The sequence below is a fragment of the Coregonus clupeaformis genome, chromosome 20 (genome assembly GCF_020615455.1).
Source record: "Coregonus clupeaformis isolate EN_2021a chromosome 20, ASM2061545v1, whole genome shotgun sequence".
NCBI lineage: Eukaryota > Metazoa > Chordata > Actinopteri > Salmoniformes > Salmonidae > Coregonus > Coregonus clupeaformis.
The window spans coordinates 35084217-35100924 of record NC_059211.1 but is presented as its reverse complement, the minus strand read 5'-3'; the positions used below and the strand labels follow the sequence as shown (position 1 = coordinate 35100924).

The window sequence follows — 16708 nt, the reverse complement described above, 5'->3', positions numbered from 1 at the left end:
ATCGTTTACTGTACTTCCAACAGGATGAGACTACATGCCAGAGATGGAGATAGTCTATGCTACTCTCTTGGCTCTGATGATGACATGGTTCATCATCACAAATTATACAGGATATGAATGTAATCTATTTCTCCTGTTTCCTCCTTTCCCCTCAGATTTCCTCATCTGTGAAGGATCAGAAGAACATAAATAAAATTGTCCTAGGCAACTCCTCACAGCAAGGTACATCTCCTCTCCCTTCCCAGGAAGACACACCTTTCCTGCTCTACCACCAGGTGTACCTCTACACGTACCTTCTGACCCCGTATTGTGGTTTAGGGCTTTGTAAGACCTGGTCAGGTTACATACTGTAGGCTACATCATCCTTTTCAATCTAGATACATTATTTATCACTTTCCGGGAGAATGGTCCCTCAAATAAGGCACCTCTGAGAGGGCACTGCCCTCTACTGGTGGAAAACAGCATTATTGTATGGCTGTCACCATAGCTGTGCTACAACCTGTTATCCACATGGTGGCAGTATTGGGCAGTAGTTGAACTTCAGTGTTGTAGTCCCAATGCATAGCCCCACACTGGACAGCAAGCAACACCTGACAAACAAAGAAATGCATTAATTACAGCATATTTTTCAGTGCATTTGTAGCCTTTTGCTTAATTTCTGTATTTTTGTATAGCTCTTTATCATCTTGAAATGCTCAACAGTGTGAATAAAAGCATAGTAAGTACTAAGTCACCTGGATTTCTACCCATTAAAAAACATTTTACTGCAGTGGGCTAAATCAGGGTCAGACAGAGTGTTTCTTGGTAGTCTTAAACAAATCTACTTTGAAACAAAAGTATACACCTCATACACATGGTTATGGTCTTAAAAAAAGAAGGCACCTGTACCGTGTCAGATATAGAGTTGAAATGTATTTAATTTTGAGTTTGCATCCCAATATTACACTTTATATACATCACGAAATACTGAAATATAACAAAACCGTTTGACATAGAAACACCGGATCTTCGGCAAGTTTTAAAAAAGTATTATGAAATTATGAAAAATATTAATAACATTCCACCCATGAGGCCACTAGAGGGCGATTTTGTCATTTGACTGCAGGAAAGGGGCTACCCAAGGCAAGTCTGTAAATGCCAATATCTTGGTCACTGATCCCTAGACCTAGAATATTTAATGTGAGAAGGTTGCACACTGCGTGATAATGTCTGTTGAATGGTGATGGATTAGGAGAATCCATTGTGGGAACTCCTGGTATAGTGGACCACCACAGTCTCTCATGCAGAATACATCTGGCAGCTTGGCTCGACCCTGTAGGAAAACACTTAAGGTGTGTTCTCATGTGTTCTCACTCAGGTACAGCTGGCCTGGTGGCTGGCCCCATGGGAGCGTACATTGTGTGTATTGTGTCAGTGTCCCTCCCATGTAATTGCAGTAGAGGAGAGAGAGAGAGAGAGCCAGCGAGCCAGCAAGCACAGGTGTTCAACAATTGCTCTTTCTCCTGCATGGAGAACTAGACAGGTGTGAGGCTGGATGGGCTAGCCAAGCTGGCTGAGGGGCCTCTTTCTGCCTCTCCTCTCTGCACAGACTGAAGAGGGGACCCATGTCTTTGGCCTGAATGCTGATGGACGTTTCAATGTAATCAGCCTTGCATTGACTGAAGCCTGTTCCTTGCAGTTTTTTGAAGATGACAAGAAACAGCTGTCCTTCCTCTTAGAATTGGGTTACATTTCCAACTTTTGTCTTTAAAAAAAAAGAAGGAGTAAGGCATGTGTTGCTCATGTAAAGTAAAATGGTTGTCTGGTTATCATACCATGCATATTCTAGTAGTGGTGTCATGGTCATGAGAATATAGCTGCAATCTACTGTTTTAGAAGCTGCTGTTACCAAACCCTTGATAGGATTGATTTAATCATGTGAACCTCTCTCAGCTTTCTCAACACTTGGGTTTGTGTCTTTATTTCATAAAGCCAAGGTTCACACTAATGGGAACACATACTGTACTGTACTGATATCCTGGAGTAGTGTATGTGTCAGGCAGAGTAAATAGAATATAATAGTTTAAGTGAGGCTATGAGAACCTGAGCTCTCCTTCTCTCTCTCTCTCTCTCTCTCTCTCTCTCTCTCTCTCTCTCTCTCTCTCTCTCTCTCTCTCTCTCTCTCTCTCTCTCTCTCTCTCTCTCTCTCTCTCTCTCTCTCTCTCTCTCTCTCTCTCTCTGTGTGTGTGTGCAGTGATTAATCTATGTATAGGATGTGGTGTATACATTACTGTATTGTACATTATTGCATTGTTGTCCCACACACTCAAGGCCTAGCCCTCCCTAGGCATGTTTCCATCCTGCCCATATATGGGCATCCCATCCTCCTCCTGTATTCTTGTGTCAGCTCTAGGTTTCCGCTAGGTTCACTTCCTGCCCCCCTTCCCCCTACGCCCGCTCCCTGTTAGCCAAGGGTGAAGCAGACATACAGGCGTGGTCTCCTGAAGGAGGAAGTGATGTGGTTGATATTCTCCTTTAATCACCACTTTTGAGCTCTCATATTAGAAACCATTGTTTTGCACTGACTCCCTTGCACACTCTCTAGACTTTACACACACGCTGACACATACTACACTGACACTCCAACACACGCACACTTACGCTCAGACACACAAAACACACACACACACACACGCATATTGACACCACACACACACACACACACACTTTCACACTTCCCATATGCTGCTGCTACTCTGTTTATTATATATCCTGATTGCCTAGTCATTTTTACCCCTGCCCACATGTACATACTGTATTACCTCAACTGCCTCGTACCGCTGCACATTGACTCGGTACTGGTAGTCCTTGTTGTTTTTATTGTGTTACTATTTCCTTTTTTATTTTGCTAATATTTGTCTTACTTTTTAACTCTGCACTGTTGGGAATGGGCTCGTAATTAAGCATTTCACTGTAAAGTCTACATCTGTTGTATTCTGCGCATGTGACCAATACAATTTAATTTGATTTGATGACACAGCATTGCTGTGCTTGTCATTTTCTTTTCCTGTCCACCCAGTTTGGTTGACTTTAGGAGGTGGTGCACTTTGTCAGCACTAATAGGAACTTAGTAACAAACAGTTCCCTACCTGGAACTGCAGAAGGAAGCATTCTTCCCTCTGTGTGAGAGCAATGGAATGTGGGTATACAGTGTGGTCTGAAATTATTGACACCCTTGATTAAGATGAGCAAAAATGACTGTGTAAAATAAATAATTCAAATACTGCGCTATATTGTATGCAACAAAATAATTTGGGAAATGATATTATTTTATTGTAATAGAATTGCTCAGAGAAAGAGATTTTGTTTAACAAGTTATATTTTTTTCTCCAAAAGGTAGGGGCCCAAATTATTGACACTCCTGTTTTTAATACCTTTCAATACCTCACCTTGCGAGGATAATGGCACAGATCCTTGATATCCTTCATCTGCGTTTATGGACTGCCCTCTTCAATTCAAACCACAGGTTTAAACATTTATTTCAAGTCCGGAGACTGAGATGGCCATTTCTATGTGGATTTTGATGTGTGTTTGGGGTTATTGTCTTGCTGGAAGATCCACTTGCAGCCAAGTTTCAGCCTCCTGGCAGAGGCAACCAGGTTTTTGGCTAAAATGTCCTGGTACTGGGTAAAGTTCATGATGCCGTTGACCTTAACAAGGGCCCCAGGACCAGTGGAAACAAAATAGCCCCATAACATCAAAGATCCACCACCATATTTTACAGTAGGTATGGGGTTATTTTCTGCTCATGGATTCTCATTTCGACGCCGAACCCACCACTGGTGTGTGTGGTCAAAGAGCTCTATTTTCATGTCATCCAACAAATGTAAATGCCTGGAGTTTGCTAAACGGCATTGTCACTTGGATTGGAACCAGTGCTTTGGTCAGATGACATGAAAATAGAACTCTTTGGCCACGCACACCAGTGGTGGGTTAGGCATCGAAATGAGAATCCATGAGCAGAAAATAACCCCATACCTTCTGTTTTTTATTGAACCTTTATTTAACTAGGCAAGTCAGTTAAGAACAAATTCTTATTTACTATGATGGCCTACCAAAAGGCAAAAGGCCTCCTGCGGGGACGGGGGCTGGGATTAAAAATAAAAAAATAGGACAAAACACACATCACGACAAGGTGGTCTTTGATGTTACAGGTCTGTTTTGATCTCGAAAAGATAGACAGAGGAGAGCAGAATGCACCCTCCTCCCCTCTCCCCAAACCCCTCCTCTCTTCCCCTCTCCTCCCCAAACCCCTCCTCTCTTCCCCTCTCCTCCCCAAACCCCTCCTCTCCTCTCCTTTCCCATTCAAACCCATTCTCTCTTCCCCTCTCCTCCCCAAACCACTCCTTTCTTCCCTCTCCTCCCCAAACACCTCCTCTCTTCCCTCTACTCCCCAAACACCTCCTCTCTTCCCCTCTCCTCCCCAAACACCTCCTCTCTTCCATTCCTCTACAAACCCCTCCTCTCTTCCCCTCTCCTCCCCAAACCCCTCCTCTCTTCCCTCTCCTCCCCAAACCCCTCCTCTCTTCCCTCTCCTCCCAAACCCCTCCTCTCCTCCCCTTTCCTCCCTAAACCACTCCTCTCTTCCCTTTCCTCCCCAAACCCCTCCTCTCTTCCCTCTCCTCCCCAAACCCCTCCTCTCTTCCCCTCTCCTCCCCAAACCCCTCCTCTCTTCCCTCTCCTCCCCAAACCCCTCCTCTCTTCCCTCTCCTCCCAAAACCCCTCCTCTCTTCCCTCTCCTCCCCAAACCCCTCCTCTCTTCCCTCTCCTCCCCAAACCCCTCCTTTCCTCCCCAAACCCCTCCTCTCTTCCCTCTCCTCCCCAAACCCCTCCTCTCTTCCCCTCTCCTCCCCAAACCCCTCCTCTCTTCCCTCTCCTCCCCAAACCCCTCCTCTCTTCCCTCTCCTCCCCAAACCCCTCCTCTCTTCCCCTCTCCTCTCCAAACCCCTCCTCTCTTCCCTCTCCTCCCCAAACCCCTCCTCTCTTCCCTCTCCTCCCCAAACCCCTGCGGCACTGCTGCTCATTGTTCCCGTATCTCAGTTAGGCCAACAGGAGGCTGTTCTCCCCTCTCCCTCACTGCCAGGTGGCTCACAGAGATACAAGGCCAGAAGGGCAATCCCCCTGTTCAAACAGCTGGCTATCTGTTTCCCTGCAGAACTACTTTACCATCAACTTTCTGAGGAAATTCTCTGTTTTGAGGAAATTCTCTGTGCTAAATGTGGCTTGTCAGTTATTATCCAGAGTCTCATGGGTGTAACTAGAGCCTTATTTCAAATATAAATGCTATCTTAGTAAGATATACACCTGCACCACTAACTAAGCTCTAGAGATTTTGGTTGCATCCCAAATGGCACCCTATTGTCTATATAGTGCACTACTTTTTTGGTCGAAATGAGTGCACTATATATAGAATAGGGTGCCATTTGCAGTGTTGCCTTAGACTGGACTGGAAGTCTAGGTGTCAGATGGCTGCTCTGTAACCTCTCACACTGGCCTCTCGCTGCCCTTGATGTGTGCAGGCCTTGTTTAGGATTGCATGTCCTCCCTTCTGTCTGCACAGCTGTAATGTAGTCCACTATGGGCATAATAGAAGTAGGACACCACAGCACAGCAGCATAAATCTATCTGACACCACAGGTCATTCAGACGACACCCTGTACTCTACTGTACTGTGCAGCGGAACGCAGATGGTTTTCACTGTGTGGACATTTTGTACTGTATTTAACTTAACTGCTGTGTTACAAAGATGAATTGCAGTGAATTGAGTTTATTTCTTTATGTGATAATGCATGCATATGGTGGACAATGCACTTATATCATAAAAAAACATATAAATATAGCATTTATTAATAGCCCACGGTCTAGTTCTGTGTCTGTACATAGTGGGAATACACAAGTCCCTGGAGAAGTCTGCTATTGTCTCCTCTGCACAATGCCAGTTAGGGGAGGAAGTGTTCTATATGCAGACCTGCTGCATTAGTAACCTGGGGTACGTCCCAAATGGCACCCTATTCCCTTTAAAGTGCCCTATGGGCCCTGGTCAAAAGAAGGGCACTACTATTCCATTTAAAGTGCACTACTTTTCACCAGCTGAGCCCTATGGGCCCTGGTCAAAAGTAGTGGACTATAAAGGGAATAGGGTGCCATTTGGGATGAAACCAGGTAGACTTGCTACTGCATTATTAACATGGGATGTAGATGTGGCCCTGGCCCTCTGTAATCGGTGCCCTAAATCATTCCCCAGTACAACTGGGTCACAGCAGATCAGGTTCCCAGGGCTGCCCTTTTCTCACAGAATAATGTCATGCCACTGCCAGGGTTTATGATTTAGTGACTGATACACTGTGTTTGGAAGCTGTGTTTTAAAATGTTATTGTGTTATACAATACCTTCTTATTTTTGACAAACAAGGATTGGCAGTGAAACACTGTCTAGATTCTAAAAAGTGTTTGTGAAAGAAATGTCTTGCTTAACTAAATTGGAGTGTTGCTTGGCTGAATTAAACCTTTTTTTTTTATGGCACGTTTGTGCTACATGGTCTGATGTTACACACAGCCTCTATCTACCCTCCTTTATCTGGCCTCTTCTATCTGGCCTCCTCTATCTAACCTCCTTTATCTGGCCTCCTCTATCTAGCCTCCTCTATCTGGCCTCCTCTATCTAGCCTACTCTATCTGTGCACGTGCCCTGGCTGTGTCCATTCCTAAAACCCAGTCCCTTCCTGTCTTGTGATCTGTGTCTGTAAGTGGATAAGAATTCCGGCCTTTCTCTGGCGTGGGAGTCGTCCTGGGAATGCCGTCCAGTCGGACGTCACTTAGTTCCTAGCAGACGCAGGCAAGAGTCTGCCAGCCTAGCGGAGCACAGGGAGCAGTCAGGGGCTTTTCCCAAATAGCACTCTATTACCTATATAGTACACTACTTATGACCAGAGTCCAATGGCACTCTATTCCCTATGGGCCCTGTTCAAAAGTAGTGCACTAAATAGTGCCATTTGGGACTTACTCAGGATCTTGATGTGGCTCGGAAAAATCTGCCCAGCCACAGACCGACCGCATACTTTGAATTCCTGCAGGAGATGCTTTTTCCTGTTGCCTTTTGATTCTGTTTTCCAACTCTGTGACTGATATCAACCGTTAGATCCTACCAGACCAGACAGACAGGGGGAAAAGGAAATAAGTAATTTAATTGCATCCATCTCCCAGCATTGCAGAGTTGGTGGTTTGCAGCTTTGCAGTTTGTGTGAAAAGGTGTTTTTGATGAATGTTCATTAGGGGTTGAAGCTGGGTTGTTTTTGATTGATGTTCATTAGGGATGCAGATACTGCGTTTAATTGGTGTTTTACTGTGGTTACGTCACAAATGGTACCCTATTGCCTATTTAGTGCACTACTTTTAACCAGGGCCATAGGGAATAGAGTGCCAAAAGTGGTCAAAAGTGGGGCAGTATGTGGGGAGTAGGGTGCCATTTGGGACGCATACACAGTACCTCCAAACTAACCACCAACACCAGCCCTCACATACCTTCTCCCTGACTTGAATGAATACTTCCTTGTACTCCCGGTGGAGTTTGAACCCGACACCAGGAAAACCCATCCTCCTCAGCTACATCACTATGTGGTGAGCTTATGCACGTCAATGCTGGAGGAACATGCCAACATGCAGAAAAGCACAAGAATTTAGAGTAGGTTGACTTGGGCTGCTGCTGAGTTAGAAAAGATTCAGTGGTCAGTGTAATCTTGGTCATAGAGTACTACTTCTGCTAGGTTATTCAGAACATGTTTCTATCATCATTTGATGCATATTTGGCACAGCAGTTAGACATAGACTCCCTCCTCGTCTCTTTACCTGTTTAGAGCAGGGCCTTGTCTCTCTCTCCTCGTCTCTGTACCTGTTTAGAGCAGGGCCTGGTCTCTCTCTCCTCATCTCTGTACCTGTTTAGAGCAGGGCCTGGTCTCTCTCTCCTCGTCTCTGTACCTGTTTAGAGCAGGGCCTGGTCTCTCTCTCCTCGTCTCTGTACCTGTTTAGAGCAGGGCCTGGTCTCTCTCTCCTCGTCTCTGTACCTGTTTAGAGCAGGGCCTGGTCTCTCTCTCCTCATCTCTGTACCTGTTTAGAGCAGGGCCTGGTCTCTCTCTCCTCGTCTCTGTACCTGTTTAGAGCAGGGCCTGGTCTCTCTCTCCTCGTCTCTGTACCTGTTTAGAGCAGGGCCTGGTCTCTCTCTCCTCGTCTCTGTACCTGTTTAGAGCAGGGCCTGGTCTCTCTCTCCCTCGTCTCTGTACCTGTTTAGAGCAGGGCCTGGTCTCTCTCTCCTCGTCTCTGTACCTGTTTAGAGCAGGGCCTGGTCTCTCTCTCCTCGTCTCTGTACCTGTTTAGAGCAGGGCCTGGTCTCTCTCTCCTCGTCTCTGTACCTGTTTAGAGCAGGGCCTGGTCTCTCTCTCCTCGTCTCTGTACCTGTTTAGAGCAGGGCCTGGTCTCTCTCTCCTCGTCTCTGTACCTGTTTAGAGCAGGGCCTGGTCTCGCTGACCGACTCACACAATGGATGATTTGGCTGGACGTTGCGTGAGTTTGTGTTTTGTGTGTGTGTTCACAGGGCTGCTGCCTGCTACTGTAGCGTTGGGAGGGAGACAGACCGTTGAGTGGTTCTGTTTCCTGTCTGATAAGACCAGATCCCAGCTAGGCAAATACAGCTGGGGGGCACTGACTGACTGCATGGCTTCCGGCTCTTGACAGGAGTGTGTGTGTGTGTCGCTCTGTGTGTGTGCATGCGTGTGTATACGTGCACATGTAAGTGTTTACTCTGCCTCCTGAATGAATTTTAGCATTCTATACACAAACTCTTTTAAACTAAAAAAGCACTGATTTGCATGTTGTGGAGCCAGATGCCATGTCATTGGGCCATGTGACGGGTGTAGAACAGTCTGTCAGCCTGCAGCATTCCTTGGTTATAAACAGACTCACATTCCTGTTTAAACTGAATGCCATCAGAATAAGGAAAACATAAAGCTTCTTTGCATGAATGGCATCAGGGAAGAATGTCATATGTTCTGCAGCTGAGTCACAAGTGTAGGTGTCTGTCTGTCTGTCTGAGATTGTAGAGTATAGCCTGGTCCCTGGGAGCTGATCTGAGAGAACCAGACCAGACCAGACAGGACTTCAAGGCTTGTTTGTGTCACACTCCATTAGCATTGGAATGCTAATGCTAGCACCATGCCTGTTATGCTGTCTAGTCTGGAGGAGACACTACACACACACACACACACACACACACACACACACACACACACACACACACATATGTCACTGTGAGCCATTAAAATCCATGTCATTTGCGGTGGGTGGGTGCGGCATGCTGGTTCCACTCCCATGGCTGGGCCTGGTAAGTGTTCTGTCAGGTCCTAGCTGGTGTGAGTACTGCCTACAGTGCCTAGACCAGGTGAAAGCTTCAGGCGCTGCATTGGCTCAGGCTACGGGTGCTTTGATTGTTGGAATGTGCCTGTCTGTCATTGCCTGTTGTGTGGCCTTTTAGTGAGGTATCTCACCCTAGATTGAAAATAAAACTCAATTTTACAACTCTCTAATACTAAAACAGCTACTTTGTCTGGGTAGGATGGAGGGATCGATATCTTGGTAGGTCAGGCCATCCTCCTAGCCAACTGATGCAGGCAGAACCGTCACTAAAAGTAGGGCAAAGTAGGGGGAGAGGGAGGGACCTCTCAGCCTCACTCCAGGAGGGGGGCTATTCTCTGTTCTCCTCGCTCCCCTGGGGGTTGTTATCAGTGTAACGCAGCCCCATCACAACCTGTTAACAACCCCCCTGTGTTAATACACTCCATTAGGCACTGACTCTGTAACAAGGTCAAAGCTGGAGCCTTCGAACCAATACTGTTGGTACTATGGGGCAAATCCTTACCCACTGGGCACAGACGTCAGTTCAACGTCTAGTTTTCATTTACATTTCAAATCCAATCAGTTTTCCACGTTGATTCAACGTCATCACATTGCTTTTTTGGGTTGAAATGACGTAGAAACATTGTTGATTAAACATGTTTTTGCCCTGTGGGTACTAGCCAGGGCCCGGTTTCCCAAAAGCATAGTGATGAACTTAGCCTTAAGATGCATTTGGGAAACCGGCTCCTGGTCAGTCATGCGTTGATGTCATTGGGAGACATAGTGAACATTTGAAGTTAGGATTTGCTCCTTATGAGAGTAGCTATTGACTTGCAGTAATACTTTAGGCACCCAACGTTGCATTGTTTGTCATTGTGTTTTTCGGCCGGGCTTCTGGCCAGGAGACAAATTGCTATAACTACTTCCTGATGTGAATTAAAATCATGTGAATCAGGGAAGCATACCTGGCTCTCAGCCTGTTACACATAATGCCAATGTGAGAGAGACTGATGAAGTTTAGGTTGACTGACTCCTACCCCAGTGTGGTGTTCGAGACCACCTAAAGGGAGACTGATTCAAGACATTCAGAATGATGAAAATATGCATGCTGAGGGCAAATAGAGAGACACTCTACGAATGATCACGAACCCAAACAGGTCTATAATAGATACAAATAGAAAATATGTTCCAACTTCCCCTGGTCTCCCCTTACTAATAGTGAGCACTCAACTTTCAAACAATTTCCCCCACTCTTCCCTACCAGAAAATCAAGGAAATTCTGATGAGCGTGACTAAGTTTGAGAATATTTTTCAATGAAAGTAACGAAAGGACAGTAAGGTTACGAGTAAAGTAGGAAGCCCAGGTTTCAATAGGCGGTAAGATATTACTGAGTCATGAAAGGAATGTGGATATGGCAAGCGTGGTTTTATGCTCTGAATGAATGGGAGCTGATAATAATGAGTTTTTTTACTCCGCTGGTCTTGGCTGGTCTCTGGAAGAAATTACGAGTCCTCATTGTCCAAGGCCAAGTAAAGTGGAGTAAATTGGATCCAACACGACACAAGACCAAGACACTCAATATGTGGTCTTGAGACCGGACTCATGTACTATAACACTGTCCTACCCTACAAAAGAAAATGTAATTTCTTACTTCCCCGCAATCTCTATCTCACTCCAACATGAGGCATTGCATGCTTTTTTCTATCATATAGCCTTTCCTATAATCTAGTGCACATACAGCTGTAGGAGACTGGCTCAAATTAGGATCCTACAGCTGTCATTTTTATTTATTTATTTCACCTTTATTTAACCAGGTAAGCCAGTTGAGAACAAGTTCTCATTTACAACTGCGACCTGGCCAAGATAAAGCAAAGCATTGCGATTAAAAACAACAACACAGAGTTACATATGGGGTAAACAAAACATAAAGTCAAAAATACAACAGAAATATATATCTACAGTGTGTGCGAATGTAGTAAGTTATGGAGGTAAGGCAATAAATAAATAGGCAATAGTGCAAAAATAGTTACCATTTCGTAATTAACACTGGAATGATAGATGTGCAAAAGATGATGTGCAAATAGAGATACTGGGGTGCAAATTAGTAAAATAAATAACAATATGGGGATGAGGTAGTTGGGTGGGCTAATTTCAGAATGGCTGTGTACAGGTGCAGTGATTGGTAAGCTGCTCTGACAACTGACGCTTAAAAGTTAGTGAGGGAGATAAGAGTCTCCAGCTTCAGAGATTTTTGCAGCTCGTTCCAGTCATTGGCAGCAGAGAACTGGAAGGAATGGCGGCCAAAGGAGGTGTTGGCTTTGGGGATGACCAGTGAGATATACCTGCTGAAGCGCAGACCAGTGAGCTAAGATAAGACGGGGATTTGCCTAGCAGTGATTTATAGATGAAGGGCACTAGTTGTCATGGGAATCTTTCTTTCTCTTTCTCTTTCTCTCTCTCTCTCTCTCTCTCTCTCTCTCTCTCTCTCTCTCTCTCTCTCTCTCTCTCTCTCTCTCTCTCTCTCTCTCTCTCTCTCTCTCTCTCTCTCTCTCTCTCTCTCTCTCTCTCTCTCTCTCTATTTTTGTCTCTATCTCTCTCACACGCACTCTCTCTCTTTCTCTCTCTCTCTACTTGTAACCTAACATTCTCCATCTCACTGGGAGAAAAGGGATATTGGCCTGCCCAGTTCAGTTTGAGGAACTGTTTTGTTTTCAGTTTGCTGTAGTCATGCGATGATTTCCAAGAAACTAAATGAAAAATGCTTGGCCATGATCCATGTGACATTGAAGTCAACAACAAGGTTCAGACTGATCTGCACAACATCCTCACTTCAGATACAGTGCATTTCGAAAGTATTCAGACCCCTTGACTTTTTCCACATTTTGTTACGTTACAGCCTTATTCTAAAATGGATGAAATGTTTTATTCCCCTCATCAATCTACACACAATACCCCATATTGACAAAGCAAAAACAGGTTTTTAGAAAAAGTGTTGCAAATGTATAAAAAATATAAAACTGAAATATAACATTTCCATAAGTATTCAGACCCTTTACTCAGTACTTTGTTGAAGCTCCTTTGGCAGTGATTAAATCCTTGAGTCTTCTTGGGTATGACGCTACAAGCTTGGCATACCTGTATTTGGGGAGTTTCTCCCATTCTTCTCTGCAGATCCTCTCAAGTTCTGTCAGGTTGGATGGGGAGCATCACTGCGCAGCTATTTTCAGGTCTCTCCAGAGATGTTAGATCAGGTTCAAGTCCGGGATCTGGCTGGGCTACTCAATGACATTCAGAGACTTGTCCTGAAGCCACCCCTGCATTGTCTTGGCTGTGTGCTTAGGGTCGCTGTCCTGTTGGAAGGTGAACCTTCACCCTAGTCTGAGGTCCTGAGCGCTCTGGAGCAGGTTTTCATCAAGGATCTCTCTGTACTTTGCTCCGTTCATCTTTCCCTCGATCCTGACTAGTCTCCCAGTCCCTGCCACTGACAAACATCCCTACAGCATGATGCTGCTGCCACCATGCTTCACCGTAGGGATGGTATTGGCGAGGTGATGAGAAGTGCCTGGTTTCCTCCAGATGTGGCGCTTGGCATTCAGGCCAAAGAGTTCAATCTTGGTTTCATCAAACCAGACAATGTTGTTTCTCATGGTCTGAGAGTCCTTTAGGTGCCTTTTGGCAAACTCCAAGCGGGCTGATTGGTGGAGTGCTGCAGAGATAGTTGTCCTTCTGGAAGGTTCTCCCATCTCCGCAGAGGAACTCTGGAGCTCTGTCAGAGTGACCATCGGGTTCTTGGTCACCTCGCTGACCAAGGCCCTTCTCCCTGGATTCCTCAGTTTGGCCAGGCGGCCAGCTCTAGGAAGTGTCCTGGTGGTTCCAAACTTCTTCCATTTTAAGAATGATGGAGGCCACTGTGTTCTTCAATGCTGTAGAAATTGTTTGGTACCCTTCCCCAGATCTGTGCCTCAACACAATCCTGTCTTGGAGCTCTACGGACAATTCCTTCGACCTCATGGCTTGGTTTTTGCTCTGGCATGCACTGTCAACTGTGGGACCTAATATAGACAGGTGTGTGCCTTTCCAAATCATGTCCAATCAATTGAATGTACCACAGGTGGACTCCAATCAAGTTGTAGAAACATCTCAAGGATGATCAATGATGCTCATGAGCTCAATTTCGAGTCTCATAGCAAAGGGTCTGAATATTTATGTTTTTTATTTTCTAAAATTGAAACCTGTTTTTGCTTTGTCATTATGGGGTATTGTGTGTAGATTGTGGATTTTTAATTTTTTAAAATCCATTTTAGAATAAGGCTGTATGTAACATTGGGCTCCCGAGTGGCGCAGCGGTCTAAGGCACTGCATCTCAGTGCTCGAGGCGTCACTACAGACCCCCTGGTTCGATTCCAGGCTGTATCACAACCGGCCGTGAATGGGAGTCCCATAGGGCGGCGCACAATTGGCCCAGCGTCGTCCGGGTTTGGCCGGTGTAGGCCGTCATTGTAAATAAGAATTTGTTCTTAACTGACTTGCCTAGTTAAATAAAGGTAAAATAAATAAACATAACAAAATGTGGAAAAAGTGAAGGGGTCTGAATACTTTCCGAATGCACTGTATAATAGGTCTGATTTCTATCTTGAGATCAATGCACCTAACTTGTTTTTGAACAAATCTTCCATTGACATCAATGCATGATTTAGGTGTTCATCAGAGTTAAGTGAGCACATCTGTATACATATACAGATATTCAGATAGCCCCTAAGACCACAGAATGTTGAAAAGATGACCATGAGTAAATTAGGAACATATTTAGCAGCTTGGTATGAATGGTGTCATTGAATGTACAGTATATGGAATAGGAAGGCAGGGAGTTTTCCTATACGGTGTCTTTATTCTGCATGTGAGCATCTTGTCCACACTGACCCTCACATACAGTATTCCAGGTTTAGCACAGTGCACAGAAATAGCTGTATAAAATAACTGTAAATAGTCTGTATTTTTGACTCTTTTATTTATGACTATTTTGTTTTCCCAATGTTGCTTAACTGAATATCAATGAGTATCAAAATACACTGTGTACAAAACATTAGGAACACCTGCTCTCTCCATTACATAGACTGACCAGGGGAATCCAGGTGAAAGCCATGATCCTTTATTGATGTCACTTGATAAATACACTTCAATCAGTGTACTGTAGATGAAGGGGAGGAGACAGGTAAAAAAAAACGAATTTTAAGCCTTGACACAATTGAGACATGGATTGTGTATGTGTGCCATTCAGAGGGTGAACGGGCAAGACAAAAGATTTAAGTGCCTTTGATCGGGGTATGGTAGTAGGTGCCAGGCGCACCGGTTTGTGTGTCAAGAACTGCAACGCTGCTGAGTTTTTCACTCTCAACAGTTTCCTGTGTGTATCAAGAATGGTCCACCACCCAAAGGACATCCAGCCAACTTGACACAACTATGGGAAGCATTGGAGTCAACATGGGCCAGCATCCCTGTGGAACGCGTTCGACACCTTGTAGAGTCCATGTCCTGACGAATTGAGGCTGTTCTGAGGGCAAAAGGGGGTGCAACTCAATATTAGTAAGGTGTTCCTAATGTTTTGTACACTCAGCATCAAACTTTGTCCTTTGTGTGAATGTTTGTGTGAGTTGTAAGCAAGGCTAGAGGTGAGTGCGGTGAGTAATCGTGCAGGATTGCAGGGTGCAGTCAGTCAGGTGGCTTCCAAGAAGAGAGAAGTCATGCTGGCCTGTTATGAGAACCATAGCTCCTTCCTCTTACCCTCCCCACAGAGATAAGAGGGGGGGGGGGAGAGAGAAGGTAAGGAGAGAGAGAAAGACAGAGGGAGACAGAGAGAGAGAGATGGAGGGTGGGGGAGAGGTGTGTATATATAGAGAGGGGGAGACAGAGAGTCAGACAGAGAGAAGAGAGAAAGAGAGAGTGCGTCCATCCTCTGCTCTAAAGTCCACTCTGGGGGAGGAGGATGGGTGGCATTCCAGTCAGTGAGGTCAGCCTGTTCTGTTGTTCTCTACCCCTCCCTCCCCTCTCTACTTCTGTCTTCTGTTAGCAGTGATAAGGAGTCAGTCAGGTGGTAGGCCTAGTGAGGATCTCTCTGTCCACAGTGGCATTATAGTGAATGGTATCATGCATCCCCACTCCCCACCAACCCCCATCCTTTCCCCAGAGTGCTACTGATGATGCCATGATTAGATCATCCTCATTCTTATTCCAGACTTTTCACATTCCCTCCAAATAAGGAAAGAATGTTCCAGTTCCAACTGTTTTAAAGTCTTAACTAGGGTCTGCCACACTAATCTTTACTTCCTCACTCAGGTGTAGCCTGTAAAAGAAAATATACTTTAGGACCAGAAAATATATTATTCCTATGCCTGGAGTAGCTGTTGGCCACCAGAGACTTTGTGAGCTGCACTTTTGACCTGTGTCCCAGTGTGGAATCAGATCTGAAGTATTGTAGGGTGAAGTATTGTACAATACCCCATAACGACAAAGCAAAAACTGGTTTTTATAAATTTTTGCAAATGTATTAAAAATAAAAAACAGAAATATCACATTTACATACGTATTCAGACCCTTTACTCAGTACTTTGTTGAAGCACCTTTGGCAGCGATTACAGCCTCGAGTCTTCTTGGGAATTACGCTACAAGCTTGGCACACCTGTATTTGGGGAGTTTCTCAGATTATTTTCTGCAGATCCTCTCAAGTTCTGTCAGGTTGGATGGGGAGCGTCACTGCACAGCTATTTCCAGGTCTCTCCAGAGATGTTAGATCGGGTTCAAGTCCGGGATCTGGCAGGGCCACTCAAAGACATTCAGAGACTTGTCCCGAAGCCACTGCTGCATTGTCCTGGCTGTGTGCTTAGGGTAGTTGTCCTGTTGGAAGGTGAACCATCGCCCCAGTCTGAAGCCATGAGTGCTCTGGAGCAGGTTTTCATCAAGGATCTCTCTGTACTTTGCTCCGTTCATCTTTCCCTCGATCCTGACTAGTCTCCCAGTCCTTGCCACTGAAAAACATCCCCACAGCATGATGCTGCCACCACCATGCTTCACCGTAGGGATGGTGCCAGGTTTCCTCCAGACGTGACACTTGGCATTCAGGCGAAAGAGTTCAATCTTGGTTTCATCAGACCAGAGAATCTTGTTTCTCATGGTCTGAGAGTCCTTTAGGTGCCTTTTCGCAAACTCCCAAGCAGACAATTCCTTCAACCTCATGGCTTGGTTTTTGCTCTGACATGCACTGTCAACTGTGGGACTAGATTTGTAAACA

The 16708-nt window shown here is 45.2% G+C and overlaps 1 protein-coding gene across 2 annotated transcripts in view; it reads left to right on the top strand.

The window, feature by feature from the left end:
- The window catches only part of gng12b (guanine nucleotide binding protein (G protein), gamma 12b), a 61397-nt gene that overhangs the window by 15724 nt on the left and 28965 nt on the right, over positions 1-16708 (top strand). The window contains exon 2 of one of the 2 annotated variants that reach the window (XM_041840258.2): positions 156-222. The exons of the other annotated variant lie outside the window; for it this stretch is intronic. The gene's annotated coding sequence lies outside the window, so the exon portion shown is untranslated. The remainder of the gene's footprint in view (positions 1-155; positions 223-16708) is intronic. 2 annotated transcript variants of the gene reach the window in all.